General features: G+C 36.5%; 1 long non-coding RNA gene across 2 annotated transcripts in view; it reads right to left on the bottom strand.

Moving 5' to 3' along the window:
- Positions 1 to 377: 377 nt before the first annotated feature.
- LOC115914987 overlaps positions 378 to 18,240 on the bottom strand; it is a 45,414-nt gene continuing 27,551 nt past the window's right edge. For both annotated transcript variants that reach the window (XR_004061460.1, XR_004061461.1), the window contains exons 3-6: positions 14,344 to 14,450; positions 4,048 to 4,125; positions 1,925 to 2,113; positions 378 to 596 (exon numbers count right to left, since the gene is read on the bottom strand). This is a non-coding gene — a long non-coding RNA (uncharacterized LOC115914987). The remainder of the gene's footprint in view (positions 597 to 1,924; positions 2,114 to 4,047; positions 4,126 to 14,343; positions 14,451 to 18,240) is intronic.

Below are 18,240 nucleotides of genomic sequence, written 5' to 3'. Positions count from 1 at the left end.
AAAATTCATATTTTCTCTCATCAAGTCAAAAGGCTGCTTACTTGTAAAGCTCTTTGTTATAAGAACTACATCCAACCTGACTGCTTACACTAAGACAGTGAAAAAAAGTATCTTCTGCAAAGAGAAGAATTTTCAGAATATTAATAGACCTGCTGGCTGCCTTTACAAATAAAGCAAACAACTTTTCTCTGCTAAGAAAAGTAATACTGTGATCATCACAAATTGCAGAATGAACTGTAGATAGATGTGTCAAAATTGTCTTTATTCAAGATGAGATCTTTGCAACCCAGCTTAGGAGAATAGTTAATTGCTTTCCAACCACTGAGATCATTATTTCACAGACTCATACTCTAATCAGAAAAATAGCTTATGAAGCATCATGTTGTTTTGAGACAATGGATGAAATTATAACAGCAGGGAAGTCAACAACAAATATTTTCTTATGCTGAGGATGTTGGACTGAGCCTTCTGTTGGTGGGCTGTTCGTCAAGAACACTTTAAGCAACTGATACCAAAAAATCCTCTTTGCCATCCTAAATATGTTTCCTGAATTGATGGCAGTTTTTTTGACTTTCTGCCAAGATTCAGTTTTCAAGCTGCAAGACATATTAAAAATCAAATGCACAATTAATCAACAAATGGCATGTTCTTTCCCTGTCCCCATCCCCTATCAGTAGATTTATTGATAAGTTCATTGGTTGCAGTTCTTTGCTGTATTTATTTGCCATCACTACACTTTTCTGACTTCAAACACAGAGGGGTAGAAGGGTTTTCATCATTATATCTGAGCTGAGCACAGGAAATTGGGGATCAACTTCAGAGATAAGATGACTCTGATCATTTTATCAATGCAGTGTCTGTGTCACTATGGAACTGGAGGAGGAAGAAACACCATGATATCTAAAACTGAAAGTCTTAGACAAGCATGAGACAAGCGGGCGGGCTGAAGTTTGCTATAGCACTCCAAGTTACTAACTACTACAGCTGTGCATCTAGAATCTAATTAACTACCGCTGAAATCAGTAAAAGATTCTTGACAGTGACTTTATTGGGCATAAACTCATCATATTCTTTGGTAATATTGCCCATACTAATCAATTAATCAATTAAGGTATAAGACTGACATAAAATGAGATTAACTGTTGTGAATTTATTTCTGAATCAGAAGACACAGTGAAAGTGTAGTTATCTCATAGCATCTCAACACCATTTAGCCTATGACAATAACATACTCTACAGTACTGCTGTGTTTTAGGAGCACATAACTCATCTTCAAAATTATATTTCAATAGCTGAGAATTTAACTATGAAAAAGATACCTCCATTATTTGAATGACTTGGAGTATATTTCTGTATTTTCTACTCTCTTAATTGCTTGTCTCATCTCACCACACTTTGTTTAGGTTTTTTAGTTTAAGCAAACTTAATTATCTAGCCTTCCACATCCAAAAACAAAGAAAGACAAGAAAATCCAAGAGTATAAAATAGGTATTTAATATCAAAGAAGAAAGTCTTCTGGGAATAGATGTCTTCTCTGGTAATGACTCTGAAGGATTTGATCACTACCTTCAACCAGACAGTTAACTTCTACAACAGTGAAATTAGAGGACATGAAACTAAACCTTAGTGTATATGAGAAGACATAATTCAGACTTGAGTTTACCCATTTCCTGTTTTTCAAGTGATTTATATCACCCACCTAATGCCCCTTCAGCTGTGTTTGGGGAGAGTAATATATTTGCCTAAAGAGGCAAGCAAGAACATTCCAAAATAGTACTGAATTCCTGAATAGGACTTTGCACAAAGTCCATATTTCCTATTGGAAAATCCTGTATTTCTATATAAATACTATTTTTAATGGGTTCTATTTCAATGCATTTGTTCTTTTAAGATGTTTATACTGTATTATGAGCCCATTTCTCACCTTAGATATTTTGCAAAATATATTTGCAGATTCTTATGTTATTTCTTGAGGGATGAAATGAAGGAAGATAAATTTAATTTTTCTTTTGGGTCATACTTCATCAATGGGATAAACGTCGGTATGGCTCGTGAATATATGATATCTTTTGAGTTCTTATAAACCCTTTTATTCAGATTCCTCTGCACATGCCTGAAAGAAATTAAAAAAAATCCTGTCATATTTAAATTCAATTTAAGTTCAATGGAGGTCAATTTTTAGCTAACCAGTTAATACATAAAAAATAGCTATTCTGAGACAGTCATCTGATACACCATCATTTACATTGGATTACTTCTATTTTTTTTCTTCACCTTGGGCACTCCAAATATTAATGTTAATTTACACATGTAATTAATTCCTCTTCATATATTCCTCAGTGTTTTCTGTCACAGATTTTAGGCCAAGACTTTTCAAAGCACTCTGTTTTTCAACCCTGAATATTGCCCTCCAGCACAGAATTTCCAAGAATCTTTCCTTTGGTTATTTTCTACAGATAAACTTGTTAGCTTTTCATTCTTTGGACTTATGATTCTAAGCATCATCCCTCAGAGAGTCTTTAGAAAGTTCTGAGTATTGCACATATGTTTAAATTATTAAATGACCAAATAATGGTAAGGTTTCAAAGTCACAGGGTAGATTTCGGTCAGAAAATATGGAGAATTTTGCTACTCTGCAGAAGAAGTTCTCTGCACAGATAACATCACCTCAGATAAGGGCACTCTGTCTGCATACTTCTCCAAGGCTACACACTCACTGACCCTCAAAGACAACCTAATGGATTGAACTGAGGTGTAGGGGAAAACACAAGCAAGAGGAATATCATTATATCTGGTCACAAAAAAAAATTTCACAGGAGTAGAAATGTTAGGATAAAGCATCCTCCTCCTGTGAATTTTGTTACTTCAAAGAATTTATATATAAAACTGAGATGTCTGTTCATATTGCTTTTTATGGGTGTAGGCCTGAATAGGTTCAAGTGCATGTTTCACACTTAGCTGCCAGGCTCCTGAAAGCACAGTTGATCAGCCACTCTTCCTACAGGAAGGATTCCCCTATAGAATTCAGGATTTTCAACATACCCTACAATCAGTGTGACTGAGCAGTTTAATTTTTAAGGTTCTTTGGTAGGAAGCATCTGGGGCTCTGGTATTTTCTGTCAACATTATGTATTTTGGGCAAAGTTTTTTTCACAAACCAGCACCATTTTTCTTGTGACCACTCAGAAAAATACTGTCTTTTCTCAGGCAATGTGTGAGAAATGTAATGCTTAGCTCTGTCTTCTTGATTCCACTATGGGAATTGCCTAAAGTTACCAGCAACAGTCTCTACTGTGTTATACCAAAGACTTTCAATGGAATCTTAACCTAAATTAGGCATTAGCTGCGTCACTGAAATCATCTCAGTGGATGGTAAACTATTAATTCATTGAATGTTTAGGAAGTGTTTTGTTGTGGGAATGGGCTAGATCACACTCTGCTGTGGGAGTTTATACATAGAGCCCTATCCAAAGGGAATGTGTACGCTTGTACCTCAACAATGCAAGGCTGGATCAAGAGAAAGGGCAACAGAACCTCCTTTTCCCTCTTTTGAGCTCTGTCATTCAGATATGGGATGAACTGGCAGGGGGCGGTTGCCCCCAACAAAGGGGCATCAACTCCTGTCCTCCCCAACATGCCCAGAGGCTGCCAGAGCTCGGGGTATTCCAGGACTGGATTAGATTGGCCTCCCCTTGTGCAGGCTGTGCCTTCACTGCTAGGCTTTGCCTTAACACTTTGGCTCTGGATAGAAACTTCAGTGCAGAGAGGTCAGAACTAAGCCAATTTGAACTTGAAACCAAATATTTAAATCCTGAGGGGATTCAGGGATGGGGAGGGGGGGCAATGGGTAGAAATGACTGCTGTTGTATAAATACATGAAAACCCGTAAAAATATTTACAAGACGCAGCTAATCTCAAGATAACATTCCTTTGGCCATTGTAAAACTGAGTCATCAATATAATGGAGTATATTTTTGGTGACTTTATTTTAACTTTCTTTTTTACAATTAATATTTACCAAGTCTCTGGGGACTAAAATTACCTCACCCTTTTGCTTCAGGTCTACAGCTGCAGTCTCTTGCCTCACCATAGAAACGCCTGGAATGCAGCGTTGTGTTTCCTTTTCTGTTAGAAAAATAAGGGAAGCTGAAGTAGCAGCTACCACCAAGACAGATAAATGCTTTTATTAGTTGCTAATTAATAACGTACAGCCACATTACTGGGTGGAATATAGGTGACTTTAGATACTCGAATACCCCAATAGGCAGTAAATCAGCCACAGTACCTGGTGTATCTTATTTGTCCTCAGAATATAAGTTCATCTGGGTGTACCAGATCAACAACAGCTAAAATTAACTTTTCATAATTAATCTGGAAAAGAACAATTCGGCTTTTCAAAACGGATGATGATTATAGGGAGATTTCATTTGAAAGTTCAACAGACAACTTATAAGGCATTTGAATTTCAGATAGTTAAGTTGGGTCCCCAGACACTAAGGCATGGAAAATCTACAGTTCTTTTAAAAAATCTTGGCCCCCTTTTATTTCAAGAATTCTTAAGCGGAGTGAAAGCTGCATCTCTCCGAGCCAAGAACTATATCTTTTGAGCCACGCCAAGAAATGAGGTAGAAAAAGATGAAAAAACTTGTAGTCCCAGGGTTGATAGGACTTGGCTTTGAAATGGCTTCTGTGATCCTTCCCATTACAGTGCCATATGACTGGAAGGAACTACAAGTACTGATATCTTTCCATAGTACACAATGACATCTTTTTGTTGCTTCTGTTACTATACATGAAAATCACAGCAACCAAAATGCCATATTCTGTATTTCTTGGATAAAGATTATTTTATACTTTTCATTTGCGTGCAGAAGTGTTACTGATTGCTGTTAGCCTTTTGGCAACATTGCTATAATTTAAGCCTGACAAAGTATTACTCAGCTGTGAAGACAAGACTTGGACACACAGTGAGTGTTGATATCAGACCATAGTACCATGGAAAATGAGTTTCCTAGGAACATAAAACACTGCTCATTATTTACCTAGTCTCAGAGTTTAATATAGGGAAATGACATATATTACTGTATTAGATAATCTGTAACTGCTATAATAGACTATTCTTATGAGGGTTGCTTGAAGCAATAGAATGGGGAAAATTATATTTTCTATCTATGACATTATTTCACCCTAGTTAGAATTCAGCCAATGTTTCTCTCCTGAACATACAATCTACAGACCTCAAACCTATAGAGTCACTGTTAAATTGAAGAAGCAATGCATTAGAACTGTAGAATTTACCTTAGCCATAGCAGGGTCAACCCCTCAATGTGCAATGCACAGAATAAAGTCATGTAACTAAAGGCCTCCTGCTGCTCCCCTTACCTGTCAGATGAATATCTCTGTCAATGAACAAAAAACATCTGCTATTCTTGTAATTCTGCTTTGGAACCATTGTAAATTTCTAAGCCAGTATATAAAAGATACACTTCAGTTTAAGGCAGACTGGGCTTGCAATTACAGGGGTCCAAGAGCTGATTCACATTCTTGTCTCAAATGCAGCAACATCTGTCTAGATGGAGCACGACAGACAGCTGCAGGCAGCAAGTAATTCTAAATTTAATCTACTGCATCATGCCTGTTAGAGTTTTTTTAAAATTTATTTTGTTTTATTTCAGGCAGAGTCTGTCTTTGGCTTTACTTTTGATTCATCTTAATCAAAGGCAACTCCAACAGCGCAAATTCCTCTTTATTATAGTGATGGTAACTGTGAAGCAGTGAAGAAATGCATAATGGCTTGTTATGAAAACTCTGCACCCCAGAAACCCTCAAGGTCAGGTTGGATGGGGCTCTGAGAAATCTGATGTAGTTGAAGATGTCCCTGCTCCTTACAGGGGATTTGGACTAGATGACCTTTAAAGGTCCATTCCAACACAAACTATTCAATGATTCCACGAATATTGGAAGAGCTCTTTTCCATAAATATGTATTTCTGAGCCACAATTGTCAATGGGACTATGCTATTAGTCTTCTTCATTTTCACCATAAAAGACAACACAGGACAGTGGTTTTGTGGGACAATGGACTGGATCTCAACTTTTCATTGACACAAGGAGTAGGAAGGACTTCTCATTGACAGAAGGAATGCTCTAGCACAACAACTTACTTAACATGTTATATTTTTATTCAATTGGCTGTGACAGGTAGAAGAGGAAGGAAGATCCAAAGAAAATATATTTACAGTTCATTTTATCTACCAAACCAGGATCTCCTGGTTTATTTTATTTTATTTTATTTTATTTTATTTTATTTTATTTTTATTTTATTTTATTTTATTTACCAAACCAGGATCTCCTACATAACATCAATACAATAGCTTTTAGGTTTGCAAATCAGAATAGTGTCAAGGAGAGATCATTTTAAGTTAATAATTTAATGCTTAACATTACTTAAAGAAAATGTAAAACTGTAGGATCAACAAAGTAGAAGAGAATTTTCTGTCCCAACTATTCAAAAAACTTTGAGTGTTTACAAACACATGCCAACAAATTAAGAGGTGAAGCAAGTACTTATATCAGCTTCTAATTCAGCTGGATCAGATCACTGTTTGCAGTCTGTAATAAACATCTCACACTGAGCTTTACTACCTCTGAATCTGACAGCGCTGCCAGCAACTCCGTAACTCACATCGCTTGCAGTGGCTTTCTTGCCAAAACTGTTGGAGCATTTCTTTTGTAACCTACCATATTTTAGCCTGGGGGAGGGCATAAAGAAATCACACCATATGAAATAATACACCTTCTTTTTACACAGTCCTGGACATTCTTATTTTGGACATATGATACTACTTCAACTGGAGCTGAAAGAAAAAAACCAAACCAAAACTAAATTAGATTATTCTGATTTCAGCTCAAGCAGAACCTAATTTATACTTGATGCACATGTCTATAAATAGATATCTGCTGACTGAAGCTTTGTCTCATATTATTATTCACCAGCTAATTGTGATTTTCAAAATTCCAGGCAATCATTCATCCCCATCACACCTCTCTCTGGTGCTTTTGTCTATTTTAGGTATAACACATGTCAGATCTCAGAAAAAATAACCCAAATAATTCAGAGGAAATGGAAAAGCCAAACTCTGGAATAATGTGGAGTTGGGTAAAGCTACCATATTGCTCAAGACTTGGACTGGATTGAATTCTTCTCATCACCAAACACAAAATAAAAACACCCCCACTTCCAAAGGCATGTCCTGCTGTTTGGAAAACCCAGCACTAACTACACTTAGCCAAACTCACAGATTAGACCCTTAGTCCCAAAATGGGTTCTTACATGTTTTTAGTTTCACTGATGGCTGTACAGCACCTTCCTTGTGCAAAAATTTCTATTTTACTGACTTGTTTAGATCACAAAAATGCAATGCTGGAATAGGTGTGGGATGCAAAAAGACTATTTCTCTCTCTGATCTACATTACACTGCACCCTTGTCTTTATCCCTTGTGTCTCGGAATTATGATAGAGGCTTTGGTTACGTGACCATTTAGCACTGAGCAATAGGTAATATTTATCTTACAGATATGAGTTAATTAGACCAGGAGCACAGACACGTTTCCTACACTAATTTTGGTTAGTTATCAGATTGTACAGGTAAATTGACATCCAGGAATTTCCCTATCAGAAAGTCTTATCTTAATACATTTTCACAGGGGAGGCAAGATAACGGTGATTTGGGAGGAAAGATGCAAGAACATTGTTCAGAGGAGATCAAGGAAGGGGACTAAGATTAAATAAATCATATCTCTGAATTTCTTGACCTCTTCTGTCTTAGTCTCCATTCTAAATATTTCGTATTTGTAGCCTTTGGGGCTTAGCATCCTCCTTTATGCCTTCTCTTCAATAAAATAATATAAATAAAATAAATAGATTAGAGAAAAAAAGAGAGAATATGTGCAAGGCAGAGAAAGACAAGTTGGCTTAATGAAGTAACAAGACCAAGAAGAGATGGGACCCTACCCATGGCAGGGGAGATGGAATAAGGTGATGTGTAAGGTCCCTTGCCCACCCAAAGTATTCTAGGATTCTATTCTATGAAGTAGAAAGGTGTAACTTTCTCCAGATCCATCTCGAATAGATTTATGATTTTCCTACATAATCTGCAGTCCTTTTTTCTTGAAATTTTCTCACTTTCCAGAATTATTCACTCCATATGTCAATAGCTCTATAATAAGGATAAAGGAATACCTTCAAACCCTGCTCGACCAGATGCCCAAGATGTAACTTATTTCAATGTGTACAGAATTTAATTAACATGACACTAAACATGTTATCTTTTAAATGTGCAAGCTTCATGCCTTTGTCCAGCTACCATTAAAAAATGGTATATCAAACACAAAGCAAGGTGAAAAATTACATTATTATTAGCTCCATAGGGTTAAGTATAGTAGTCTGTAGAAAATAGAGGACCATGGTACTTTGGCCTTTCCCTGGGAATGGATAACATGTGTTCTGCAGGTGACACTTGCACCCTGTAACTTCACCTCTGCCCATACTCTCCAGTACAATTTCAGGCAGGTTGCTTCAAAAAGATGCCACAGTAAGTGAACATCAAATCCAGGTTTATTCTTAACAGTCAGACCACAACTGTTATGCCTGCAACCACCAAACAGGAGATCCTCACTCCTTATGTGCTACCTGGTCTCTTGAGAGAAGAGTCATCACAAAGTAACAGCCAGGAAGCATCTTTGGGGCACCCCAAATTCAGTTCCCCTCCTGAATTCTTTGATTAGAAGTTTTCTCAAATTTACCACATAGTGGTAATATACCCATATACCCATGTGGGTAATATATCCATAATTTAGTGTACTAACCATTTTGGGGAAGATGAGGATTACATTCTGAAATGCTTTGATTTAGAACAAGAAAACCTTCTTTAATGTGAGTGCAATCAACAACTGCCTGCCAAATTTCAAGCATTTGACCTTATAGTTTCTCATTTTATAAAGAAGTAACAAGCACATAGCACTTTTTTCCTTATTGAGCTTTGTAGGAAAATCTCAATACCGTGATACAGCTGTGCCCTGGCAGCCAAAAGGGACTCAATAGTCCTTGTGGGTCCTTTCCAACTCAAGATATTCTATGATTCTATAAAGTGAATAAAAATTCATTATCAAGTACCTAAGTATTTTTGTTAGCTACCAAGTTACTTTGTTATACAGTGGCCAATTGATTATGTCAGTCTATTGAGTTAAAGGATAAGCTTGTAGTTCTTTAATAATCATGACCTACAGTCCAAAGGTTTTAGCCTCATGCCTCAAAAATAGAAGGCTAAAAAAGTTTTGAACACAGTTTAAAACAGCAGAGAAAGCAGTAAGGGTTGTTCAACACAACACCACATCCTTCCTCAAGAGAAGTAGAAAAGGGTTAAAAGTTTTCTTGATACAAAGGAATTTGAGTGTAACAAATTATATCAGTGGAGAATATGGTCCTGTTAAACAGACAGAACCTGGTATGGAGAAAAACACTATACATATGTACAGCAGAATGTCCAAGAAAAAGCTGTTACAGAGAAGGCAGTAAAAATCCAGCTGATGCAATGAGCAGGAAACACTGGGTAGCAGAAAGTTAATTAAGTACATGTAAATTGGAAGACCTTTCCTTGGCCATTCAATCACACACAGAGTCCTGGGGAAAATCCAGAATAAGAAATCTTCATGTGAATTGCCAGGAAGGGGGAAAATATGCCCCTTCCTGGAAGGCGTGTTGTCAAAGAGTGCCAGAACTACTAGAAAAAGTAATAAAAGAGAGAAAAATAAACAAGGATGGGAAAGAAAATAGCAAAAAAAAAAAAAAAAAAAGCATTGTAGAGCATTTTTCAGTATAGGGATAAGAACTGAAGAATGATACAGGTGTGACAGGCCTTAACAAACCATTTATAAAGAGAGAAAATATAGGACCACTCAAGAAAGTTCATGTGGATGAGAAATGACATAAGCTGCACTAAATCTACAGTGGTATTTCATTCAAATTATACAATCAACTTGAATGAAATATGAACTTAAGCTAGCTTTCCTGAAAGATGTTATGGAGGCAAGACCTAACCTAAACACACCAGAGAAGAACAGCGCTACTGTAGCAAAAGACACTACTGAGTCAGCTGGGTTTTGGGCCAAAACTTCATACTAAAAATGGCCAGTGTTGAAATACTGAAAAAAAAGGTAGTTTGTAGATGTCAATTTTGGAAATGTCAGGCTTAATGGGAGATACATGTGTTTATTTTTCCCCTCTCAGAGCAGGTGGGATCTCCCTGTGTACCTTTTGCTGTCTGTGAAGCGCAAGTACACAGCGTGTTACAGGCAGACAGAGCCATCAGACTGCGCACAGCTGTCACAGAGATGCTGTCACAGAGATGCTGTCACAGAGATGCTGAGAGAAGAGCTCCTATCCACAGAGCAGAGAGCGTCTGATTTCCATGCTGTGCACTCCAGCTCTGTGCTTTGCAGTCAAAAGGAGATGATCCAGTGCATATGTCAGTGCACATCTATTTATTTTGTGTCCTCTGCAGTGCTAAGCACCAAGGGGCACATTCACTACTCAGACTTTCTGCCAATGTATCCAGCATACAAATTCTTTACTACTGCCTTCACTAAGAATGCACAACCTGGATTTCCTGGTAAAATCAGCGAAACATTGAGATTGTCTCTGGGGTCCCAAAATGTGTGCTAAGTTTCTTAAAGGCCCTATACTTGACAATACATGAGAAAGTGAGAATTTCATTCTGGCCATTTGTGGTTTTAGAAAAAAATCTTGAATGGTATACACCAAGTACTTGGGAAGGGTCCAGTCTACAGAGGCAAATGAAAAAAAAAAACAAGATACATTATGACATTATCAAATTTTTGAGAGGCTGATATGGAAAACAAATAACAAGCTTGTCATCTTCAGAAAAGAAAAAAGAATCTATACTGAAGCAAAACAGAATTTAAAATTTGTGAATTTTACTAACAATCTATAATTTATCCTGCAAAAAACAAGCTTTGAACTACTTCTGCTCTTTCTTTAGAGAAAACATTTTGTAAATTTGTTAGCATGAAGATGAACTTACTCAGAAAAATATTTGGTGGATCTAGGTGCCCATTTCCATTTAGGCAACTGACATTTTTATCTACCCTTTAGAATAGCCCAGCTTTGCAGACTTAACCTCTCAATTATATCAGGAGGAAGAAAAGACTTGTAAGCTGTGAAACAGGCAAAGATGAAACTTCATCCTTAACACTTTCCTGTCCTTTCCTCAGACTCATAACCAGTAAATCCACATGTAGAATCTTCTAAAGAATAGTAATGATTATATATGAATGGACTTAAATTTTTGCATTATGTCTTATAGTGAAGCAATGGCTGAATGTCTGGGAGATTGTTACTATAACTCAAAGTTTTACAAAATGTTTGTACATGGAAAATATGCCTGCACAGTTTATTCTTTTGTTTTTGAAAGTGTACTACACAAACGATTTCAGTTGTGTATTTCAGAGAGTTGCAACTGCTGTTAATCCATTCAGTTTGTCACAAATGTAATGCATTCTATGTAAAGATGTAACATTATCAACCAGTACATTATTACCCCAAATATCTGCTATGGTATGTAGTCTACCTGAAATTATATTCATCATTGGTACTTTTTTTTCCCTTCTGGTAAAGAAGGGAGTAAAAAATAAAAAGAAGAAAGGAAACAGTGTCTGTCCTTCAGTGTTGTATAAAAAAAGCTTCCATGTAAGAAGTGATAGATGGTGAATTATCATCTTGGCCTGGAGGCAGATCTAACAGAAATGGCAAAATGAGAAGCTGGATCATCAGTTCTTGGGTTGTTCTTCCAATGTGGTAATGTTTTTATGAATTAATTTAGCAGTTTTATTCCAGTAAAAATAATTAAATGTGGAGTAAGTGCTAAGAAAGAGAGAGAGAGAAAGAGAGAAAGAGAAGAAAGAGAAGAAAGAGAAGAAAGAGAAAAGAGAGAGAGAAAGAGAGAGAAAGAGAGAAAGAAGAGAGAAAGAGAGAGAGAAAGAAAGAAAGAGAAGAAAGAGAGAAAGAGAGAGAAAAAGAGAGAGAAAGAAAGAAAAGAAAAAAGAAAAGAAGAAAGAGAGAAAGAGAGGAAGAGAGAAAGAAAGAGAGAAGAAAAGAAAGAAAGAGAAAGAAAGAGAGAAAGAAAGAGAGAGAAGAAAGAGAGAAGAGAAAAAGAGAGAAAGAGAGAAAGAGAGAAAGAAAGAAAGAAAGAGAGAAAGAAAGAAAGAAAAGAAAGAAAGAAGAAAGAAAGAAAGAAGAAAGAGAAGAAAGAAAGAGAGAAAGAAAGAAAGAAAGAAAGAAAGAAAGAAAGAAAGAGAGAGAGAAAGAAGAAAGAAAGAAAGAGAAAGAAAAGAAAAAGAGAAAGAAAGAAAAGAAAGAAAGAAAGAAAGAAAGAAAGAAAGAAAGAAAGAAAGAAAGAAAGAAAGAAAGAAAGAAAGAAAGAAAGAAAGAAAGAAAGAAAGAAAGAAAAGAAAGAAAGAAAGAAAGAAAGAAAAGAAAGAAAGAAAAGAAAGAAAGAAAGAAAGAAAGAAAGAAAGAAAAGAAGAAAGAAAGAAAGAAAGAAAGAAAGAAAGAAAGAAAGAAAGAAAGAAAGAAAGAAAGAAAGAAAGAAAGAAAGAAAGAAAGAAAGAAAGAAAGAAAGAAAGAAAGAAAGAAAGAAAGAAAGAAAGAAAGAGAAAGAAAGAAAGAAAAGACTTTGTGAGGCAGAATAGTGAAGGACAGATAATAAAATCAATGTATTTATTTTCAACTACAGCAAAATTTAAGGTACCAGAAATTTGTATGGAATGACAGAATTCCTGTCTTCAGTTAACCTGCTGTCTAGAAGAATTTCACACCGCCAACATTCCCATGGATTTCTGGTCAAAAATCACTATTCATAAATGTAAGTTCCATGCTAATTTTTAATCAAATATAATTAGAATAGTTTTAATTTACAATGACACTTTAAAGATTCAGGATCAAATTAACTTGAGCTAAAGTGCATGCCATTTCCTGATGACACTGGAAGTGTGCCTGGTCCTCATAATGGTCAATATTATTCACCATCTTCAAAGCTTTATAAATAACTGTCTGGTAAATCTGTTGTTTAGCCATCACTCAGCAGACACTGGCAGTGGCCTTTGGATGTGTGAAAGGCAAGCACTACTTCATCAATAATGCCAATGAATGAGTTAAAAGTTCCACCCTTTGTTTTTGCTAAAGGAAAGCCTCAAAGAATTCAGTACAAATTATAGCTAAAAATTCCCATGGCTCGCTCTCCCCTAGTGCTTAGCAACCAAAACATGGTGCCCCACATAGTTGCAGGTCCATCATGCCAATATACATAAAGAGTGAGGGGTGGGAGGGTTAAAGGAAAGATGTCAGTCATATTTTGGAGAAAAAATGATAGTAGTGGTTCACCAGAAAGCGTTATGGCTGAAAGTCTCCATCATTATCTTATTTCTTTCTATCACAGTCTGTAATTAGAGGCAGCTGATGTGCTGAGAAATATCTTTTCCACTAGTTAGAGAAAATAGGGAAAAATTTATTCAAAGCCTAGTCAGGTTTCCAAATCTTTTAAATCCCATACAAATTTTCCCAAATATTTTGTATTAAGAAATATAGATAAGATTCTAACTGAATCCTACTTCTATGTTAAAAATGCATTTCTATTTCCATGCTTATTATTATTTACTAGTCTCAAAAAAGCATATAGATGCTGCTTGACAAGAAACATTGTACTCATTTTGTGAAATCCTGAAACAGCTGAGGTACAACAATAAATTTATTTTATGCAGCAACGCATTGAAAATTACATACTTGACTTAGAATTATAGACATCTATTTTATGCTCCAGCTAGCGACAAGGTTACATCTTAGTTGTGGTTTTTCTTCATCCATTTTTAGGCATCACTTTTGCTAGCACACTATTCTTATTTATATGGGTATAATGTCATAACTGAAGAAACAGAAAAAACTAGCCCAAGACACCTCAAAATCCCCTCTACTATAAGAGATGAGATTTATAGTTCCAGGGTGAGCTCACATAAACACGATTACCATATGAACTGTCTGAGATGTAGATAGCATTGCCTAGGGCAATTATCAAGGGCCTCCTTACCTTTTTTATCATGTCCCCTACTGTATCATGTCTCACGAATAATGAGACCACAGCAATCCCTGCAGAGCCATTGAGACAAGAAAATAATAGAAGCAGAAAGGATTGGTTAATCCTTTCTGTAAGTTAAAAGTTTTGCAATTTGGCACAGACTTTACAGGCAATGATATAATGAATTTTGTACTTACATGATACATGATCTAAAAGGAAGTCCAAAAGTTAAGAGCATACATCTTTTGCGGGTCGGTTTAAATTCCCAGGACTTCCAAGGAATGAAGACTGAACAGCCCGACTACTGAAATATGAAACTTAGCATTATTATCATGCATATCCATCACTTTTGTTTGTTAACCTATCTGGAATGAGAGCATTTGGAGAGAGAGCTGTGGCGAGCATCTGGCATGTACTAGAGTGGCTGAGACATCTTCAAAAGGACCATATTTTAAGGAGTTCATTCCAACAAGGATGAACTAGATTGGACTTCCTTAAAATATAATTCAATTATTAAGTGACTAATTTATAAAAACATGTGGAATCTGTTTATGCCCTTAAGAAGCACGGATTTTATTATACCAAGGTTTAAACATCATTCTGAGCCATGAGGACTCAATACATCAGATCAACCATTTAACAGCTGGAAGTTGACACATGCAAATTTTTTTTCAGCTGAAGAGTTTTTCCAGTACATTTAGGTTTGAGCCCATGAGTTGCTCTTCATCTTTCAAGTGTCACTTAATGCTCACAGAAGTCACTAGGAACAGAGAGCACACATGACATGCAGGACCTCACTGCTTTCAGTGACTCACCAGCCCATTGATGCTGTTCATTTACACAGCAATGCCCTTTAAACATCTGCATAGGTCATTTATTTAATGGGGTCAGTTGATCAACAGGGTAGAAATCACTTCATATTGTAAAGGATCATCTTACATATGAGTTAAACTCCAAATAAATAAAATGCAACCAGTTCATATGTCTTCACAACAAGCCACCATGGTCTTCATTTATTAATGGAACTAAACAACTGCATAGGAAAAGGAACACATATGGGGAAACTCTGACAGGGAATGAACAACCTTAACACTTCAGCCCTCAGGGTTTCAGTGCTGCCATTCTATTAGACAGATGTCATGTAGCAAATCTCCATTCACCCTATGGTTCTCCTCTTGGGGTCAGCTCATTTGTAGCAACATAAGAGAGCACGATTTACCACAGGACCTATTCCTAGAAATTTTTCACTCTCATCCTCCACAAAGATATCATGAAAAGTCAAAAAAACATACCAGCAATTCATATGTCAAATCTCTTCTCATAGACCTTTGAAATAAATCTCCTGAGACAAACATTCAGGGACTACATAACCAATGTTATTAGTGGAGTATTGTACACTGCCTATTTGAGGTGACACAGTGTGTTGTCTCTCATGAATAACAGGTATTTCTCTTTGGCTTGCTGACTGGTAACCCACAAGAAATCCATATGGGGAGTTTAAGTTAAAACCAAAATTTTGTAGCATTTTCTGACTGATCAGAAAAATTAAAATATTTAATTTAGTGTCATAAAAGAGAAGCCAGGACAAAATCAAATGGCTAAGTTCTGCCAAAGTCCAAATTCTCTTTGCACCCAAGCCTCTTTATAGAAAAATGAGGGATTGGATTCATTTTTAGCACTAAGGAAGTCCTTGCAGCTCTGCTTACTCAGTGAAACAGCAACACTATGATACCAGAAGACTAACTACCTGTGCGTTTCATAAGAAAGGATACAGTAGACGAAAATATCTGCTGTTTCTGAATTCTTCAAGTTGTTTTAAAAGAACTGGAACTGCTAATATTTAAAATTATAAACATATGAACATAACACTACCCACTTTTAAGGCAAGAAATGTCAAACTGAAGTTTTTAAATCTACATTCTCCAAATACAACATTTTTATTAGTTACATCAGTATTATTAGTCAAAGCCAGCTGCTTGTCAATGACTGCTGATCTGGCTGAGAAGGAATGCCACAGCATCTGTTTAGGACAATAAATTAGAATCTGAAATAAAAAAAAACATACAGAATACAACAGCAAGTGTTCATAAATGGTCAGTTAAAGAGCACACAGAAATCAGTGTCCACTTGACTATGAGGAGGAAGGAAGGAAATAACTTATATTTTAAGGAAAAACACCAACAAGGACAAGCTGGTAGTGTAGGGGAGCAGGTGTCACTTGTAGGGGACCTGAAGAAAGAAGGGATACCTGGAGGTAAGAGTAGAATGTGTGTACGTGTGGAGAGAGAGAGAGAACTACAGGCGCTACGCCTCCTCTGGGAATGCTACTGGGTGGTGGAAAGCGTTGGCTGCTAATCCCAAAATCATGCTTCTCCTATTCATTGGAGTGGGGCAAATATGACATGGGTTTTAATGTAGCATTTTTATTTTATCCATGCCTGAAGGCAGAATGGGAGCCTAACTTCACAGAGGCACTGAACAAAACACTTAAAAATGGCCTTTGTCTCAGGAAATGTAAAGCCTGTTAAAGCTTGCTGTTCTCGGATAATATTCTGGGGAATGACAAACAGCACTGTGATCAAAATGTTGGTTTTTCAAAAGTCTGTATGTCCTTTCTGAATATAATCAAACCTTTTACAAAATTTCAGTCCACCACAATTATAACAACTTTTTCAAAAATCCTCACAGAACCACAACTCTTTCAGCAGATATCCAAGTACATGCAAACAGAGAAGCATAGTCAAACAGAAGAAATCACTCAGTAAAACTCCATACATTGATACTGGGACAAGAATTTATTAAAATCCTAGGAAATTGTAACCCTATTTCCAAAATTTTCTTAGCTAAATTAGGTATCAAAGTCTCCAGCTTCTTTGTAAGTTATGTGGTAGTAATGAAAGGAAAATCCCAGCCCCTGCCTAAGTTAGAATTCATCTTCAAAATCCTGGTGAAATCAAGTTTTTGTTCCTAGGCTTCCTCCTTGGCTGCTTCTTGTGATCAGCCCTGAAAGTTTCTAGAGCTCTGGTTATCTTTCCTGGGTTTAATCCAGTCCTGATGGAGGCTGAGAGGAGTCTTTGTCCCATTCCTCCCCCACATCCTATCCCAAGGGACTCTTCTAACCCGGACTCAAGCTAAGCTACACCAATGCTAGCCATTGACAGAAGTTCTTTTATACTTGAATTTAAATTACCTACTCTGTGCAGTGCATCATGATGAGCACCTCACAAATATGCTAAGGAACCAGGGCCAGAGAAATTCTCAACCTAAATATGTTAACTATATTTGTCTGGGATGGGTTTTAACTGTACAGAAGAGGAGGCAGTTGTCTCTCTCTCACACATACCAGTTTGCTTTCTCTCTGCTCTGAGTTAGGCCTTCATCAGCAGTCTATGTGACCATGAAATATTGACTAGAAAGAAGAACAGATGTGCAGAATCTCTTTCATTCTGGCAGTGGAGCTGTATCAGCATGGTACATGTTCCCCCTTGTCTTCTTCTCACATTCTCACATGAAACCAGCAGAGGTTTCTTACAAAGGACTTGACTAAAAAAATTTCCACAGATACCAGCAAAGGGAATATAATTAAGCTTCATTGGTTATTCACAGCAATGCCTTTTAGAATTTAACACTGAAATATTTGAAAGATAAAATCTTGGTAAAAAGACAAGTGTTTCTTCCTGTTTATAGGATTTTTTTTTTGCCTGGAGTTTTATCTTGGACAATAATTCTGCATTCAAGGTCTGATGTGACTCTTCTACATGCAATCTTATTATCTTCCCATCACAGAAAGTAAATATGAAAGATCTATGGGGCTTTTCTTTAGAAACCATACATTTTTTTGCTTGAGTTCCTGAATTGTCTTGAACTTAACCCAGTTTGTTATGAGCATTAGAATAGAATTCCAGCTGGGCAAAACCTTGTTTTACAGTAATATGAGGTTATAGACCCAGAAACTCAGTTCATCTAGTCAGTAGTTTACTTTTGAAAGAGTGCTTGCATGCCTTTCAAGGGCAAGCATTTAGAAGTTTAATTATTCAGTCTATAGCAAGAGATTCTATAGAGAGTTTGTACTTCATGTAGCTGTTCCCTCTGGC

This window comes from Camarhynchus parvulus, chromosome 2 (assembly GCF_901933205.1).
Source record: "Camarhynchus parvulus chromosome 2, STF_HiC, whole genome shotgun sequence".
NCBI lineage: Eukaryota > Metazoa > Chordata > Aves > Passeriformes > Thraupidae > Camarhynchus > Camarhynchus parvulus.
This window is presented reverse-complemented; position numbering and strand designations above follow the sequence as displayed.